A 19,396-nucleotide genomic window follows, 5' to 3' on the forward strand; every position below is an offset into this window, starting at 1 on the left:
GCCTGTCTGCATCCTCAACCTGAATGAATCCAGCTCAGCTTTCTTTTCTATAACAACCAATACACACGCGTACGTACACACGTGCACACACACTCTATACACCAAACCAACCTCGATCATTGATTATGGCATTGCGATCATTCAAGCAAGTCAGGGCTTAATTTTGTTCATCGGATGCTTTCTTTTTCTTTATATTTCTGGAGAAATATGCAGGAATTATCCTGTAAGAACATGAATTCATTTACTCATAGATTTTGTATATTGCTGGCCAAAACCTTGTACCTCCAAAATGGTCACTTTTCAAGAGACATCCAAAATGGCACGTTTATCATTGTTCAATCATTAACATTGCATCATCAAATAGAACAAGCCATTTTAAACACTGTAGATTGGTCAATAATTCATAAAAATGACACACACACACACACACGTGTGGAGTGACCAAAAGTATAGATTTAAAAAAATATATGAAATTTGACAAATTGTGACTCATAAGGTGTCAGCCCGATACCAGCTAAATTAACTAATGTTATGAATAAATATCTAATAAACGTTTGAAATGAAATTGCCTTTATTTACTATCAATTTGTTTCTAAAGGGCAAATTGCAAAAAATAATAATAATAATAAAAAAAAGCTAAATTATTGATAAATCAATAAAAAGCAATATCTGGCTCAAGAAAATGCCATTCAGGTATTGATTGCATTTGTCTTGAGTGATTATCATTTTTACCTAATGTGCAGCTTGATGGCAATATTTGAAATGTATTGAATAACATGTAATAAGCTGCATTGATAATTTTGCACATACTGCATTGTGTCTGATATTTTAAATACAGGCTATATTTGTGCTAATTTTACACACTCACACTCGCACACACACCCACACTCGCACACACACACACACACACTACCCTTTTATTATGATCCCAGCTTCATTTAGCGCAGACTGGCCTACAGTTACTGGGCCTTAATTCTTCTAGTTGGCAGGGAGGTGCAGCCTTCCTCCGTGACAGAGAACCCCATGCCAGGCTCTTTTCAGCCCAGTGTGTAACACTGCTTGAGTTTGCCGGGCCTCCGTGAGCGCCTCTTCCTGTTCCACAATGCGCCGTGGCGAAGCGCGGCTCAGATTAGCTCCCAGCGCAGCCTGGTGCCCCTCCGAGTAAAGCCTTTATTTAGCCACTGCCAGAATCCGCCAGCCAGTCAGAAGCCGCCTGCATGCACTGGAATAGGCTTCGTCTTTTCTGCTGTGTGCTTGTGCATACGTTAAATGCATTTCATACATGTGGCGTAAATAAATGACTTGATTTTGTATGAGCCAGCCACAACATTCGGGCTTCCTTTCCTGACTTTCTTCTCCACCTGCAACGAGAGCGGAAGCTAACTAGTAAATTAAAGGAAAGCAAAGCAAAGTAAACATCCTTTTTTTTTCTTAGATTTTGTGCCATTTAGTCCGAGAATTAACTGGAGTTTACAGAGGACAAACAGATCATGCGTCCATTTTAACCTTTGGTGTGGTAGTTTTCCACTTTTATTCATAGCCCCTGGTTCCAGGGTGTCCATGCCTTTACGGAAGCTATCAGTTGCCAGGCCTGATGATTGGACTGCATCCGTCTCACTCAGCCCCCCTTCCCCAGCCCATGCATGCCCAAAGTGTTTGGGCGCTCTTGTCCCACTGATGTCACTGTCACCAGCTGCAGGGGAGGCTCCGCTTTCAAGTGGTATGATTGACAGGACAGCAGATCCTCCCTCGATTCAACCCCTTGTCTGTGGATGCTTCTCTGCTGGACACTGTTGCAAATTTCAAGGCTAGGATTTTGACACCCTGCGCTGCGTGACTGGACTGAGCTTCAGCAGCTCAAAACAGAATTTGGATCGGCACTTCTGCAACCTAACACAAGCAAAAGAGGCTCCCCCCCCCCCTTATGATGAATACATATATTGTCAGGCACTAATGATTTATTTTCTCCTCACTTATTTTGCATCTGAAGACGATAAAAAAATAAAGATTTGTGTGAAGTGTAAGACATGAGGCGGGAGGGGGTCTGAGTTTTTTCTTTGAACACGTTTATGGAAACCCACGTTTGGCTGAGCATTCGGGCTTCGCTTTGGCCCCGCTTCCACCCAGAGGCTCAGATCAGGTCATGTTCTCCCAACAAAGTGTTCCGTATTTGTCATTCTTACTCATCCACACACTTCCAGCATTAGTCATGTTTAGAGTCCGAGCTCATATGAATTTCATTACTTGTGCCGTTATGATAAAAAGATGTTGCAGAGAGTGAGATGCCTTTTTTACCTCACACGACCCACTTAGTGTGTTGTGTGTGTGCGCGTGTCTTCGCCGCATCCCCACATGCCACTATTGTGCTTCTATGAGGCGTTCGTATCCTCATCAAATTGTGTCAGGATGTAATCTCACAACATTACCAATGGCTCAGAGATTGTGCTTGAATACATAAAGCGCAGCAAGATGACCAGATTTTGAGACAAAAACACTTTCACTTCACCTTCAACGATCAAAAATATCTTTTGCACCCGAACCCTGAAGCCCAAAAGTAGATAAGGAGAAAATACAGGTCTTGTTACCTAGGGATAGATTGATTATAATAAGTGCCGATATTCAGCATTTTGACAAATATCAGCATCTGCCTTTTTTTAAACAAATCTGACGGCCAATGAGAAGTGAATTTTAAACTGCATTAACTTCAGGGAACTATTAAAATTTTCTGTTAACTTTATAAGCAATACTGCTGACCCTGGGGGACTCTTCGCACCTTCTGTTTTTGTTTGAAATAAAAGCTAAGATAAGTACAAATTTAACATTTCCGATATTTTGCAAATTTGGGAAAACTTTATTTACTGTAGAAAACAATAGGGAGCTATTTACTTGTTTAACTTTTTAAGATATGCTAATGACCCTGGGAGGTCCCTGAAATTTTTGTTCTAATTTTAAAACAAAGATGTCTATTAGCCAAGATGGATAATAATTGGATAATATTTAGAGTTTTGATAATTGGTAATATTGGCGCCAAATATCAGTTATCAACATCCTTGACTACTAATAATTATATATTTAATTTTGGAATTTATTATTATTATTTAAGTTTATGTAAACATTTGGTTGTTGTTATTTACATTTATATTATTTTTTATTTAAATGTTGAATTATATCCATTTTTATTTTCACTTTTATTTATTTTTAAATTAAAAATTTTGGCAGTTTTGGTATCGACCCTGAAAAAAAAATATTGTTCTATCGTTACTGCTCTGGAATATTTGCAGGAAATGATGAGAAAGGAAATATCTTAGAGGTTTGATAGGCTTTTTTTTGTGAGAGAGAAAAGAGTTGTGCTCCAATATTCTGGCGTGGATCCGTAACCAGGGCGCATGGAGAGACGATGAGTGTTGGCGCTGTTCAACTTTGGAACGGTTGTGAAAAACACTGCTGGTCAGACATGTTTAACGGAAACTCCTATACATTGTTGTCATTTTGAGTAATGTTACCAATAGAGACCGAGTTTCGAGAACCTCCTTGCATGGCGGGAGAGTGACAGGGACACTGTGGGTTTTTAGAAGAACCATAGCGTAGGGCCCCCCAAACTGGGCCCTTTTTCAGACCAATGTGTGTGTGCGTGTCTGTGTTGTAGCGGGCGTGTGGTGTGAGAGAAAAGAAGAGTGTCGTGTGCAGAGTATAGGAAGCAATGGCAAACAGATTATAGTAGCGCCTCTGAATAAATGTTTGGAAAAATGGGAATCGCTCCGCTTTTCCACACTTCTCACAACATTCCATTACAAAAACTGTCGGTCTGAGTGTTGAACAGCTCGACACACTGCCGGCAGCCCAATCCGCTTCACATGCATTGTAATTATCCAGTTTAGTGAATAAAAGAAGACACGATACACGTAATGCTGTGTGTATGATTAAATTAAATAAAATTTAGAAACAAATGTCAAGATTTTGTTTTACAAATAGAAAAAGCTGCTGTAGCAGAAAGTGATTATTGGATTACCTTTATTTCCCAATTTCACTGTACAGTAGTTTCTAATTGTTTGTATAATTAAGGTTAATGAATAAATGCTATGCTTTGCACATCTTATGCTGTTAAGAAGCACCAATCTGCAGTCTTTTTTTCCATACTCAATTACCAAATGGTAGCTAATGTGTTTAACAGTACTCCATTTATTACATTAATAAGCATGCTTAGCACATTCAATAAAATATACAGCCACATTTATTTGGCTATTATGTATTTTTAAATAACAAAACCGTGGCAAAATGTATGCTTTGTGTGTTTCCACGTGTGAATTTGCATGACTACTCGGCTCCTTCTCTGTCCAAGCGCCAGGTCTGAAATCTGTCCATCCTCTCAAAACATACGTAGAGCCGCGCAGGAGGGGCGGCTTGGCTTGTCCGCTTCCTGATCCGAGGGGCAGCAAACAAGCCGAGAGGGGAGAAGAGATGGGGACGCTTGATGAGCAGAAAGCAGAGACGAGCGTCTTTTCTGGGCCCTTTCCCAGCAGCTCCATTCTAATCGGGCTCCCTCTCTCCTTGTTCTCCCGGCCCGGTGAAGCGGAGCGTGACGAGACAGCACGGTATTTTGGGATGGCGTTTTGCATCCAGAAAACGCCACTGTAACATTAAGTAGTGCAAACACCACTACTCTTCTGTTATTTTTTTCCCCAAAATTTAAACTCAGCCTACAATTTTAAAGGTGAATATAAGGCAAATAACATACAAATCAGTTATGATGATTCAAGTAAACAGTAATCATAAATATTTCTTTATCATGTCTCCATCCTAACTGTAATAAATGTCCATCATTGGATTTAGGACGATGCCGAGCGCAAGATATAAGGTAAGAAGAAAAGCTTGGAATAAAGCTGATGCAGAATGCCACAGTGAAAACAAAGGGAGAGGGAGGGCAGATATTCAGGCTAGTGGCGCTGCTTGGCAGCATTTGGCACCCGAAGCTGCTGCTCCGTTTAGAAGATGCCAGCTTTTCAAACCGACACACAGTCTCTGCCAACTTCTCTCCTTCTGATCCTTTCTGTTTCGCTTCCTTTCCCTCTCATTTCATCACTTCTCCCTTCCATTGCCTTGTTTACGTTTCACACCTTTTGCCCTCTGTGCATCCCTCCTCACACTTACAATTTCACCTATGGAAGTTGCAAGAAATTTGAGAGACTGGACTTTGGAACAAATATTTTACAAGGGTTTTGTGTGAGGAGAGTTTAATAATAATACCAGTGATAAAAAAAAACAAACTCTAGTAACAACCAGGCATACTTCCTATTTTCCTATCCTTTTTTTGTACACACTAATGTTTTTTTGTACACTGAAATGGTGCTACTATATATTCAGGTCCAAAACAAAGTGCAGGTTTAAGCTGACACACACACACACACACACACACACACACACACACACACGCACACACACCCACACACACACACACACACACACACACACACACACACACACACACATACACATACAAGCATTTCTTTCTTTTGTTTTAGCACAAATGTAAATAGACAGGGCAGGTGCCCAATGGACTTGGAGGAACTGAGGAACGTGCATTATTATTGTAGTGCCAATCATTTGGACGCGGACTTTGGACTGGTGCAAGACATGAACAAGGTGCCCATAATGATGGACGAAAGTGCTAAACGCTGGGATTGGGGGAGGATGGAATTACTCAATAATGATCAGAAAATTAGAGCCATTATTAGGGAGAGTAAACATGCCTCTCTAAGTGTGAAAGGGCCCCATTCAGCTGGACCAGGAGCTGGGCTCCCTTCTTCTTTTCATGGATCCACCCATGGCCTCAAGAGCCAGCTTTTGTTTGCTGAAATAACAGAGTGAATATATGGGCTTGCATGGGTGGGGGTTCTCTTCCCAGTGTGAATCACTGTATGGAATAAAGCCTCAGACTGTAAAGTACACCCCATATATAAAAGTCCTTGTTGGTGCTATCTATTCACAAAGCACACCATAGCTGCCCTTGTGAAAGTTTGAACCAGACTTGCCTACTTATTTTTGTGATGCATTTAATGAGAGTCCCCACAAAATCCTGACAGCACGACCCGCTCACTTCTACATGCTAAGAGTCCATGGTGGGCGGAAACCAGGCGCTAATGGTTCAACTTCTGTTTGTCAGTGTGAATGTTCAAATTAATGGCATGAGAAATAAAGGCGCTGAGTTACTGAGCAGCTGAACAGCAAATGTGTCACTCAGACACTGACAAAGAAACTGCAGAAGGATTTAAACGCTGAGAAAGTTTCTTTTCAACAATAGCGTCACAGTGCTTCACTGTTTATTGCGCTCAGTCTGTCCATTGAATCAATAATTTTCTATTTACGATAGGTGGCTCATTTGTCCCACCCTTCGCAGTTCATTTCTTCAACATATTTGTGCATGCTTATGTATTTCTGCGATGGCCATTCAATCCAGGCAGCAGCTCTCGACTGCTGATCAAAAACAAACAAACGCTAAAACTCAACTGACAGCTTCACTCACTTGTCTGTTTCATAAGGTTGGCCAGCTCCATTTCACAGTTGCAATTTTGGAGGGCAGCGTGCTTATTATACCGTCAACCGTCAGCGCACCACTCTCATCTACCATTTCACACTCACTGGAAATCTTACTGGCAGGTTCTTTGCATACATTTCAGTAAACATAGAAGGCAGCATCACTCCATCTAAACAACATGCAGAACCTTAGAAAGAAGTTGATGAATTGTTGGTTTGAATTTGTTAATCAGAGTAACATTATACATTTCATAAATTGTTTTATATGGCAGGTTTGCACTCATCAACAGTATAAGAAGGCCTACTGTTGCAGTGAAGCAAATGAACAGAGCTACAGTGGCCACCAGAGCTATTTTTTGCACAGTGTACTTTTTCTTTTTTTTTTAATCGTGCTTTCCAGGATTATCAGCCATTGGCCTGATTGGACTGTTTCCTTGGCATGGTGGCCTACAGTGTGAGCACTGAGCTCCAGACAACAACACAGATCATTTTCACTCTATAGAGGGCTCCCCCACTCTCTTGCCAATATCGCATACTTATGCAGCTGAATAAAAGTACCTGGACACACAGAAAACTGTAGATTCAGTCTAACTGCTGCAAAAAGATTGCTGTCAATATTGCACTTATAATAATGCCCATTTAAAAAATACAATTTTTCTTTTTCAATGAAAATAAATTTTGCATATATATATCCAGATATGTGAACTTTTTAATTCCATTTATTGACAGGTACACTTTTTTTTTTAACTCATTCACTGCCATTGACGGCTGTAAACGTAAAAGAATAATTTGAACTATTTCTATTAGTTTACATTTTTTCCCACTTTTGTTAACAAGAGTATGGACACCTAGATTTTTTTAAAAAAATAATCTTTTCTTTTTTTTTTCAAGAAAAGTTTATTAGAAATTAAGGGCGTCAGGCGATTTAATTATTAAAAATTAAGGGCGTCAATTTGTAATTGTAATTAATCGCATGACTTCAATAGTTAACTCACGATTAATCACAAATGATATATCTGTTCTAAACGTACAATAATTTCCTTCTAGGTTTTCATACACTTGTTAACAAAAGTGAAAAAAGTTGAACTAATAGAAATACTTCAAATAAATTTTTGACGTCTATATCCGTCAATGGCAGTGAATGAGTTAAAATTCATTTTTGTTGCTATGAATTCATATCTGTTGTGACCTCAGACCACAAAGTGTTTGTTTGCTCTCTGAAATGTGAATTAATACTTTCATAAAATCTAATAATGCTCATAACATAATAAAGGGCACTTAGGTTTAGTAAATTAGTATCACTATCATTAATGATTGCAACTTCATTTACAGCTCTAACAACTAACTGCTGTTATTAGAAGAAGAAAAAACTTGCCGCAAAAGTACAGCAAATAGTGTTGTCGTCCATGTTCTTCAAAACCTTGTCTGTTTTTGGTTTATCATACCTGACCTTTCTGAAAGGATGTACACAAAAAAGCAAAAACTTAATAACTACAAACAGAGAATTATAATACTAATATAGGAACCAGATTACCTATTAAAAGAGGATTGCAAGTATGTTTTAACATGAGAAAATTATCACTATTTGTGTGAATATCTGTATAAATCCTTGAGTTATGGTTTTGGGTGTGTTTATGAACCTGGATCTGTAACTATAGAACGACATCATCCGTCATCGGTTGTATTTTTACAGAATTTATAGAAGTGTTGCCAAAGATTCACTTGGATAGGCACATTAATGGGCCAGACCACCCCAAAACAAAGCCTCTGGTTATGAATCATAAAAGGCAGTCTCGTCGAGCCCAAGATATAAAACAATAGGAACTAGAAGAGGTTTGATAAGGCCAAAGTAAAGCATGAAGTTTTTGTTATGTTAAACAGATTCATTAGAGGCATACGTATATGGCAGGCCTTATGCTACACCCCACCACCAGCTTTGTTGGGAATTGCATCATCTTGCAGACAAACGGGGGGAAAAGTTGGCCAAGGCATTAGTTTTGTCATAACTTTCTTGGCAAGGGAGATAATGACAAAACCATCCAACCTCTGAAACAAAATTGTCTGTTATTTTGATAATTGTTTTAATTATGTAATTTATACATGATCAAATTGTTAATGGAATGTTTGGAAAGTTTGGGCCCATCAGCATTCCCCAGTCACTCCTTTTTAAGTCCCAAAGAGATTCTGTGTTGAGAGCTGAGGTCAGAGCTTTAACACCAGACATTAGCTACAGCATAAATAGTCAACTGACGTATTAATCCGGCCATTGCATGTGAGTTGTATCTGAATTAGCATTCATAGACATGGGCCTGCATCCCCTCTGCTTTCATTTCTTTAACGCAATCTGCTTTTCCTCTTAAAAGATTAAGCCTAACTCCCCAGTGGCTCTCTGTAAGTCTGCTGGAGTCCAGCGTGTGAAGTATGTTTTTTAGGTGTCGCGCATGTGCCGCCATGCATAAACTCGCGCGCGCGCCATCCAAGCTGGCCGAGCAACAACAAACGCTTTGCATTAGAGCGTGTGATGGTTCTCTCTGGACCGCCCCTCACTCAGCCGGCACCTGAACCCACTTTGCACCTGATGCCTACACACAAGGCCCGTGTGTATACATGAAGAGAAAATACTACATTTGCGAGCAAACATCTACATGCACTCGTATAACCCATCTGGAACCTCGCAGTGCCATGAATGGAGTGTAAATTAGGTCCTCATTAGAAACATGGGAAAAATAATTTTATATAATGGAAACCCTTTTTAGAAATCATCTGTTAAATTTTTATAATCAAGGAGAATGTGAATGTCTTTGTTTTTTTTGCTGTTGTACCGTTTTACTCTCATTAATTACTGACAAGACCAAATAGTAGCGCGCAGATGTCTGATGGTAATTTATTAATATATATTTTTTTAAATAATGACAACTAAGGGTGTCAAAATTAGTACAGAAATTTAGAGTTAATTTAAATTTCCTTTAACGCCACTAATTTTTTTAACGCAACATAGCAGAAACAACCACATCAAAATTTTGTAGTAATAAATGCATGCTATATTATACAATATTAAAAATGCTGAATTTCACAAGCTACTTCATGTTAAAGATTAGAAAACTCTTAATATGAAAAAAATTGCACTGAGCTGTCACCAACGTCTTACAAATGCAACTATGCCATCTAGTGGCAGAAAAATGACCAACACAAATCAATATCACACTCCTTTCTTACAGTACAGTACATCGTTTTCATTTTAACTACATTTTATGAATTATTATGAAATTATGACTAAAAGATGCAACCATATTTCTCTCAGTTTATCATTTATCCACTCTTATGTTAACAATAGTATGAAAAATATTTTATTATACATTTTATTGTACATTTAGAATAGATATAAAATGTGCAATTAATGGTGAGTTAATTATTGAAGTCATGTGATTAATTAGGATTAAAAATTTTAATCGCTTGATATCCCTAACGACAACAAAATAATACTTGTGTAGCACTGTATGTGCGTTTGTTTATCTAATCGCATGAAGGTAGGTAGCAGATGGATGGCAATTAATAGCCTTCAATGTCTAGCTGCAGCTACACATAAACACAAAAGGCAAGGCCTCTGACAGATAGCAGTTAACTCCTGGTGCAACGTTTCAGAAGAATCAGAAGCAATTAAAGAAGCTTTCACTTCTGACTCATCTCAAAGTGGAAAAATAAAAATGTCTTGTTTTTGTTTGGTATCGGTTCAATGCTGGCTAGCGGCCCACATTCTGGTTTATGATCTATTTTAATTTAACCGACAGTCAAATAAAATGAAGCCCTCTGTCCTCGGTCAAAATTGTTGGAACCCTTCTGATGAATATTTTAAGCCCACAATGGTCACTAAAAGAAAAAAAATGAAAATAATCATCATTAGAAAAACAAGGACAAAGATGATAGTGACAATGAATTTAATATTTTGTTGCACAACCTTTTGAAGCAGTGAATGCAAACAAAGGATTTCTGTAACTCAGTCCTGCCAACGTGCATTTTGGCCCACTGGTGAGCAAACTGCTGCAGCCGTCTCAGATTCCATCTCCATACTGCATGTTCCAGCTCCTTCCACAAATGTCCGATAGGATTCAGATTAGGGCTCCGCACAATCATCCCATCTTTTCTTCTCAGCTTTTTTGGTTTTTATTTTGACACTGTTGTAGTAGGTTTACTTACTGTAATATCCAGTAGTATCCACTCCTCCACAAATGTTGGCGACCAGTTCTATAGTTTTGGGGCAAAGCGACAACTATACAATCAAACGACACATCAAAAAGGGCTTATTACAGTACGTGCTATAGGAAATGAAGCAACGATAATCAATGCGGGAGACCTTCCTACGCCACCTGTCAAGACTTGTTAAACTATCGTTGATGTGTCACAGTAACTGACGTGTCTTTCTTGTGGCTTTCTCATCAGTGAACCTCCTCCAAGAGCATTGAAATACCAGCTCACGAGAAAAGTATAGCACCATGTGTACGTTGGTGGAAAGGGGATACATGCCCCTCTCTTGCCATGTGGATGAAAGAAATACTAGAGATCACAATGAATTATAGCAACCTGGCCCTCATTGTGCGGGAAGATTTTTATCAGTGGTTTTGGCTCAAAGATCCCCCAAATGTTTTCCCCAGACTTTTTGTTTTTGTTTCTGTCTTTACTCTCTATTTGGTTCTGACTGTAAAGCAAATCCAAACAAGATCGTATTCACTGCAAAGGCATCAGAAATGGAGTCCTTTTCCCCTCTGCCTCGGTCTTAAGTGGTTTTCCTTCAGCCTGACCTAAACAAACTCGCTAATCTGATTACTACAAAGCCAAGGTTTCTGTTTTGGATACATGCTTTGAAAATTTGCCTCCCTCCATCTTCTGATAGAGCGAAAGATTGTCTTAGGCTGTACATTCAAACAACACAATCCTGACAATTATGCAGGGAAATCCTTTTGTTAAGAACCACCATTATCCCAGCAATCTAAAGATGGCTTACTCTGAGAGATGCTGTTTCTATCTTTCCTTTCTTTTTCTTTCTTTTTCTTATAGTGTGATCATCATGTCACCAAGATATGTTACTGCATATACTAATGCTAAACAGGAACATATTAGTCACCTTTAAGCAAATTAAGTTGTGCATAAAATAAAGCTCTATTATATTGTCTTTTTCTTTCCATCTCACTGTACTCCAAGCTAAATCTCTTAACAGAAACAGCCTCAAGAGCAGACCTTTTTTTGTGGTTAGGCATCACCCCCCACACACACACTTTTCTACAATGTATTTGTGAAAGGATCAAGGTTTTCCTTCATAGATTTCATTGCCTTTGGCGTCTTTCAAAGACAGTTTTTTTTTTGCTGTATCTGACACACTTGATCTGAGCATCTAGCTGCACATTTATATTTTACCATTTTAATCAACTTGCTAATGAAATATAACCTTAATAGTATATATAATCGCAGACATTGAGATGCTAGTCCAAACCCAAACTGTTTGCCTTGAGTGTTTATGCAAAAACATTAGATGTGGCTGCAGTTTTGTGCAAGAAAGCATCATTAGAGATATGCTATAACATACTTTACAATTAACAACTACAGTAACGGTTGCATTAATAAGTAATCAAAAGTGTCTTATTTTTAGAGTATTATTTAGTCTGACTTTACTGGCATCTTGAGGGGGATAATGTTGGCTAGTGTTAACCTTTTGATGCAGTTTTGTGTCAATCTGAGTTTTTCCAATTTCAGAATGTTAATGTAAAAAAAAAAAAAGAAAGTACGAAAATAAGCAGGGCTCTAAAACAAAGCAGAATAAATAAATAAATAAAAATCTAATAAGTCGGGGGTAACGCGAATAACGAGTGATAGATGTCTAAGGGGAAAAAAACAACTATGAATAGGTGACTCAACTAAAGCCGAAATGCAAATACGCACCCACGAACAAGTAAAGAAAAACAGTGATTTTGGGCTATTTTTTTGTTTAAAGCTAATTCCTACCACCTTCATACCACCTTCATGTTTTGTTGGCCAACCAACAGACAAAAGTTAATGCAAGGGTGACCATGAAAGAAAATATACTTCTTGGTTGAAATGCTGCATGCGTTCATTGCCTGTTGAATGTTACTTTGTTATATTGAAAATGCGCTTTACATATGTCCATGAAGAGCATAAAAATGTATGGTTAACTTGGCCAGTTAAATCTGTGACAGAACAGCACAAACCCTCACTCACACACACGCCACTATTCAGACCGGCATGTGCTCTGTCATTAAGAAGAAGCCTTGATGTGGTCAATGGGTGGCAAAGGGTTGTTTTATGACGACTTTCACTCTCTATGACTACAATGGTCCCTTCTTCCCCCCTTCTTCATCTAGATCCTCTCCTTTCTTTCTCTTCCACCTCATACAAAGACACATAACTTTTTACGTGCTGTTGTATCAGCACGTTTATTTTCCCATGCTTGTCGCAAGTGCCCTAAATGTGCGCTTATTGTGATAAGGTCTGGACACGGCTGTTTTCTACATTTTGCTCTTCCACCTCTGCACCTGCCAAGCTACTGTTTTCCACTGAGAATTTACAACATCATAATATACAGTTGGTTGTAATTCACTATTCCTTTGGCGGACACAGAGTACGCAAAGGAATCGAGTGAAGAATATGCATTAAATTAAAAGTGTTAATGGAAATTTGTGAGCTTCCATTTTAGGGCTGCATTGTTTGATAATTCAAGAACCCAAGTTTAGAACGTGTGCAGGAGGAGATAAATACTGCAACAGTCCATGCACTCACGTGTTGTAATTAAAAAGGTCTTTGGGTTCTTTGGCCTTGCGGCACTGTTGGATAAATGAGGGAAGCGAGTCAACTCCAGGCAGCAACAGGTAAATCCTGTTTAGATCAGGCCCAAGGCTGTGCTCATTTCTTATTTTGTGTCTCCTAAATCAACTCTCCATCTCCTCATAATCTTCTGCAAGCACCCAACACATGCTGATGTCTTGGGGTACAGCGCCAGATTCCCCTCTATACTTACGGCACACATAAACTAGTCACTGCTTTGCTTTTTTCACTCTGTTATCTTGCAGTGCAGCCTGCAAGGTCAATTAAGTTGACAAATGTGACGCAGAAGGCCAAGGTGACACTGACACTGTTATGCCAACATAAAGTGACACAATTTGCCCTTAGAGTCAATGAACTATTTTTTCTACACTAGATTGAATGTTCTATTTTATTTTTATTTTTAAAGGGACTGAAATTCTAAATATCAATGCAGACGTAGAGGATTGTTTCTAGGAAGTTTCAGTTTATTACATAAATATTATCTGTTAGCACATAGTTATATTTTTGTTGGAAATCCTATGGCCACATACTCAGGGGCAAATAGTAACATTTTACTCTTCCTTATTCTTCCACTAGGAGCACCAGTGTGGAATTTGAATCACAAACAACTTTCATAATCTTGCTAAGCAGCATTAGATAATTGAGACTCTCGCGAGACTTCATCTTAATGAGCGTCTAAAGGATTTACACATTCCTTAAGTGTTTTCAGTCTTTGGCTTTTATGTGGTTTTGTGAGTACACATATCGCCACTGTTGAATGGAAACCACCTATGTACAAATTTGGTTAATATTTTTTCCATGAAGCTTTGCTACTGCTCAGTACCCTTGTGGGTCTGTTATTTTTACAAAGCCTTGAACAATCCAAACTTCTGAAAATATCTCGCTGTCTTTGACAATGCAATTTTAAAGGGGTTTGCAGTTTTCACATTGCTATCAAGACTTTAGTGTAGCCTAATTTCACTGCAATTCAGTGACTGAAAGTAGGCTAAACTTTAGACCAGATGGAAGAAGGTCCAAGTTGTGGGGCAGGTTGTGTAACATGATGTTGGTGAATTTGGTAGAGGCGCAGGCAGACAGTTTCTGAGTTTCTGAGGATATGTGAGGTGGACGTAATCGGATTTCATTCAGAAATATGGTGCGGCGTGTTATAAAATGGTAGTTAAAATGAATTTAGAAGCAGAAAATGGGGCCAGAGAGGGATGATTTTTCAAAGAATCATTTTAATATTAGTCTACTGTCAGGCCATACAGACACTTTTCAGGTATATGAGTTTTGTTTTTTTGCAAACTCTTTAATGGCCCACCAAACATGCCATTTTTTCCCCGGTTTCCTAAAAAGTGAGTGAGTTTTTGGATATGTGAGTATTGTTCATATTATCAGTAGTTAACTTACATCTACACTTATGTAAACTGTACATCACTTTTTGGCAATAGAGGTTTTAGGATATGTGTCATAAAAGATATATTTCAAAACTGAACTACAAACTACAAATTTGACCCTTCGGTGTAGGTCAATCGCTCAACCAGCAAGTAGGCTATACAAAGAGATGCTTCATTTGGTGCGTGAGAAGAGGCTAGATTTGTGGCAGGACAACTGGTGCCTATTTGACCATGACAAGGTTTGCTCACAATTCCCTGAGCATCTGACAGTTCCTGGTCAAGAAGTAACCTCTCTAACTCACCCGATCTGGCTCTGTGTGATATTTTTCATCTTGTCTAAACTCTAGCTGGTTATCAAAGGGACCCTTTTTGAAGGTATCGGCATCGGCAAGATGGCCATAACGAGGGTTCTTGAAGATTTGGCAAAGAAGTCTGAGTAGACTTCAAAGGGATTACTTTGAAGGGGAAAACTTGTGGCTTGGATTTGAAATATATCTTTTGTGACACCAGTCCTGGAACATTTTTGACACACCCCATGAAATGGTGATGGTTTTACACTGGAACAGATCACTGTAATTATTATTGATCCTTTTTGGAAATATATTTAAAATTATAGCAATGTGTAATATTACTATTGTCACAGATTAGATTTAATTTCAATTTTGGAGATTCCACTGTTCTTGGTATACCGTCAAAGGCGTATTATATTACCCTGTTTATCAGACTGACCGATGTTTACGATGTTCCAGCTGCAGTGCTACTTAGTTCTTCTTTTCCCCAATACAGTACATGCATTTAGAGAGCTAAAGACCAATAGTATTCCAGTGTTCTCTCTCAATCCATCTGTTCTCCTGGTGTGAGTATAACTTACAGTAGCGTGGAGGGTCTCCTGAGGTCAGAGAACAAAAATCACAAGGACATGTGGAATGCTGAAAATTGGCCAGTACAAACAGGCAGGCCTGGCTCTCCATCTGTGCAGAGCTAAGTAACCACCAGCTAGCCCACCGCCATCCAATAGTAGGTAAATTCATTTGATTTTTTTATGCGACTTTCAGCCTCTAGAGGGCAGATAAACAAATCTATGTTTCAAGGTATTATAACAGCTAACAATGGGTAAAAAGCATAGTAAATGTTGGAATACATAAAGTGGTTTGATGAATCATGCCTGGCAAAGTCAGTCGCTTGCAAGCTTTTTCATAATTTTGTTCTTCTAAAAGTTTCCATTATTTAAGTTATGCCAGATAGTGAGAAATTGCTGCTTGTGATCCCACCTAATGATTGTCTAGTCATTTGAGTGCCACTGATTTATGTGTCATGCGTTTTGTGATCAGTTGCATGACAAATAGCAATGCCACATTTTCAGTTTTAGTTTCCGCTCCTATAATCAAACTATTCTCATGCTTATCAACCGAGGGGCAATTCATGAGGGTCTGTTTCTCTCCTTGGCGTACATCCATAACAATGGAAAGCATTTGGGTCCAGCAGGGCTCCAAATCCACACAAAATGAAGGGAGCAGTCAGGGTTTCACCTACGGGCTGCAGAAGAGAAAAAAAGGGGAGAAGTAAGGGCAAAAAGAGAAAACAAACACAGTGGGATTGTTGAATTATGGGCAAAGACAGCTGAAGCTGACCAGGTTTGGCCTCCGTAGTACAGTGGGGGGCTTATTGAAAAACAAAAAGTCCATGACTCAGTCTCAAGGCTGTCAACTTTCTTTGACCAGAATTTGTACAAAAAACACATGCAGTTCGAAATAAAGTAGAACACCTTTAAAAACATAAAACCCCAGGGTTCAATATGGTCATGCAAATGTTCCACGTATCATGACTGTTATTGCCAAAAATGGAGGAGGCGGAGAACTGTGGTAAGCGGAGAGTGAACGAAAGGAGAGATCTCTCCTCACATTTGCTATCAATTTAGGGCACTGAAAATAAGCACCAGGTTTCACTGGAACCGTGTGGAACACCAGGAATGTTTTTCTGTATAAAATTTTAGGGGGGAGGAGTGGGGGGAGAGAGTTTGGAGGGGAGCGAGAGAAAAGAGTGCTCTATGGTAGGGAAATAATGACAAAAATTGAGACAAGGCAAAGTAAAGAAAAAAAAATAGCATGGGGTGATTGTGGTTTAGTAATAGCACCTTGGGCCCAGATGTGAAGCCGTCAAACTGGTGATGTGAAAGTGAGGCAGTTTTTGAGGATATGGTGACCCTGTTGACCTCAGGACAGAACCTGGCAGTGGATGCCAGCGTGATATTCTTTCTGGATGTTACACTTGGCAAGTGGCGGTGAAGAAATGACACGTTCACGTTAAACGAGCATCAATCGTGCCCTTCTTATTTGCACTGCAAACCTGCGGCTCCATTTGTGTATGTGTCAGGGCCTGGTGGAGCGACCCGAGACTCCCTCAGGGCTCTGCTAGGCACAGCGGATGAGGAAGCTTCTCTTCGGAGAGAGGAATCAATACTTGAGCTGTGACATTCCTTTTTTCTCCTGGTGGAAATGTGTGCTAACGTTAAGGCCTAGAAAAGTCTGTCATCCACCAGTGTTGGATCAACAAATGGTTTTCCAAATATACAGTCAGTAAGCAGTTTGTATACATGAGGTTGAGCGACATAGCAGAGCAACAGACTCGAATTGAGCGGTTGACCCTCGAGCAAATCCGCCTCACCCAACTCTTCCCACCAACAAAGTGCCCCTCTTACGCTGATAGCAGTGGAGAAGGACGAGAAGCAAGGAGAGAGTTTAAAGAGCGAGCAGGCGAGAATGGAGAAGGGGGGCAGGAGACAGACCAGATGTGTCTTTTGTTTAGATTTGAACGGAGCGGAAAGGAGGGGTGTAGGAGTTAGGAGGCAAAAGAGAGAGGAAAACCAAGTGGGAGTGCAATTTTTTCTTTTTTTCTTTTTACTGTAATGAAACCAAGCATTCATAGCTGAGCGCCTGAATGTGGGGAGAGCGGCTTTGCCATGCAGTGTGTTATTACCTTGCAGTGAAACCACATTCATTATACTAATTGCAACAATGGTCCCGGCGGCCGGGGGGGCTGGAGGAGCGAGAGGCTGAATTTTGAACATTTGTTAGGCTCATTGACTCCAAAATTCATTACATCTGTCATTATAGGTCACTGGGATGAGCTCCATTCTTTTATTTACAAAGACACTGATCAGCTAGAGGCCCGGTTTGACCTCTAAATCACCAGCAGGTCAACGTCGTCATCAGCATTCCTTGACAATCTCATGCGGAGGCCATTATATGTACTGTACAGTATATATAATGACAGGAATTTCCTGTATTTTGCCGCATACTATAGTGGCGCTCTCAGCAGCTTGTGTCAATATTTCACTCCGTATGCATGTGTCCAATGTATGCATAGTTCTCTGAGCAGGCGAATGCGATGACAGTTTGAACATGTGCGATGGCAAACACACACACACAGACACTATCACAGCTCAATCTGCTGAGTACTGGGCCCAAATCAAATCATTCCCCCCAAAACGAGGAATGTTGTCAGTCGTGATCTGCAATACGGCCAGCAGTTGACTGTAAAACATTCGCACCATATTGCTGAATTCTTAAGCGTTCCTTCACGGGAAATGAAGGACTGAATGACTTAAGGTCTTCATCACTAACCCTCCGACCACAAAATCGCCTCCATATTATTTGTTTCTATTTTTATCATATCACCAGCCAATGTTATATTTATGCCGATATCCTTGAGAGCTAACTGGAAAAAAAAAAGTTTGCCGTCAGGAATTTGAGATGCTGGATTGTTTGTGAGACCAATTTTCTGAAAATTCATACTGAAAAAAAAAACAACATAACAAAAGTAACTACACAAAAGTAATATTTACTTAAAGGCTTACACAATACAGTATAAAGATGCAATATATTATCTAACAAAACTATCATTAGAACCTATATTATTATATCTTATCTATATCATATATGAAAATACAGTGCCGGTTCTGGCAGGGCCTCCACAGCGTGGCTCATGGTGACCCGACATGCCAACAACAATGTTGTCCACTGTTTGCTATTTGAAGCATTTTGTTGTTTTGGCACTTGTCCCAACACAAACTATTTTAAGTAATTGATTGACTAGAAAGAGAGAAATTCCAGCCATAGTAAATTTCATTTAAATTTCTACAGAATTGCTTGTTTCATGATTCCTATTAATCCATCTGCTACGGCCACTGTTACTTTTTGTTATTTATTCAACACTGTTTTATTTGGATCATATTCAGTGTTTGATCACACATACCTGAGAAGTCTTTCAAAAGTGGCTTCTTATTCTTCAATTTTGGAGTTATGACATTTTGATATGTTAGTGTGTTTAAAACACACACACACACACACACACACACACACACACACACACACTTAACATAATTATTTTAGTTTACATTATTATTGGATTACGTGTTTTCTGTTGAACAGCTTTTATTTTACGTTACACCTGTACATGTACACATACAGTATCATCAACAAATGGAAAATGCCCCGAAACCAGAGTTATAATAACAATAGTGGCATCTCAAGACAGTCAGGCAATCTTCCTCTTTGCAGCATTTGCTACCTTGTTTCTGCTCCACGAGCCAGAAGAAACCTAGCAAGACTCTGGTCTGGCTATGTTAGCCTGTTTAGACAGCCAAAATAAATGAG

At 39.3% G+C, this 19,396-nt stretch overlaps 1 protein-coding gene across 19 annotated transcripts in view; it reads left to right on the forward strand.

Moving 5' to 3' along the window:
* nfixb (nuclear factor I/Xb) overlaps positions 1–19,396 on the forward strand; it is a 137,990-nt gene that overhangs the window by 47,887 nt on the left and 70,707 nt on the right. The gene's annotated exons all lie outside the window — the stretch shown is intronic.

Source organism: Vanacampus margaritifer, chromosome 2 (assembly GCF_051991255.1).
Source record: "Vanacampus margaritifer isolate UIUO_Vmar chromosome 2, RoL_Vmar_1.0, whole genome shotgun sequence".
Classification (NCBI taxonomy): Eukaryota; Metazoa; Chordata; class Actinopteri; order Syngnathiformes; family Syngnathidae; genus Vanacampus; species Vanacampus margaritifer.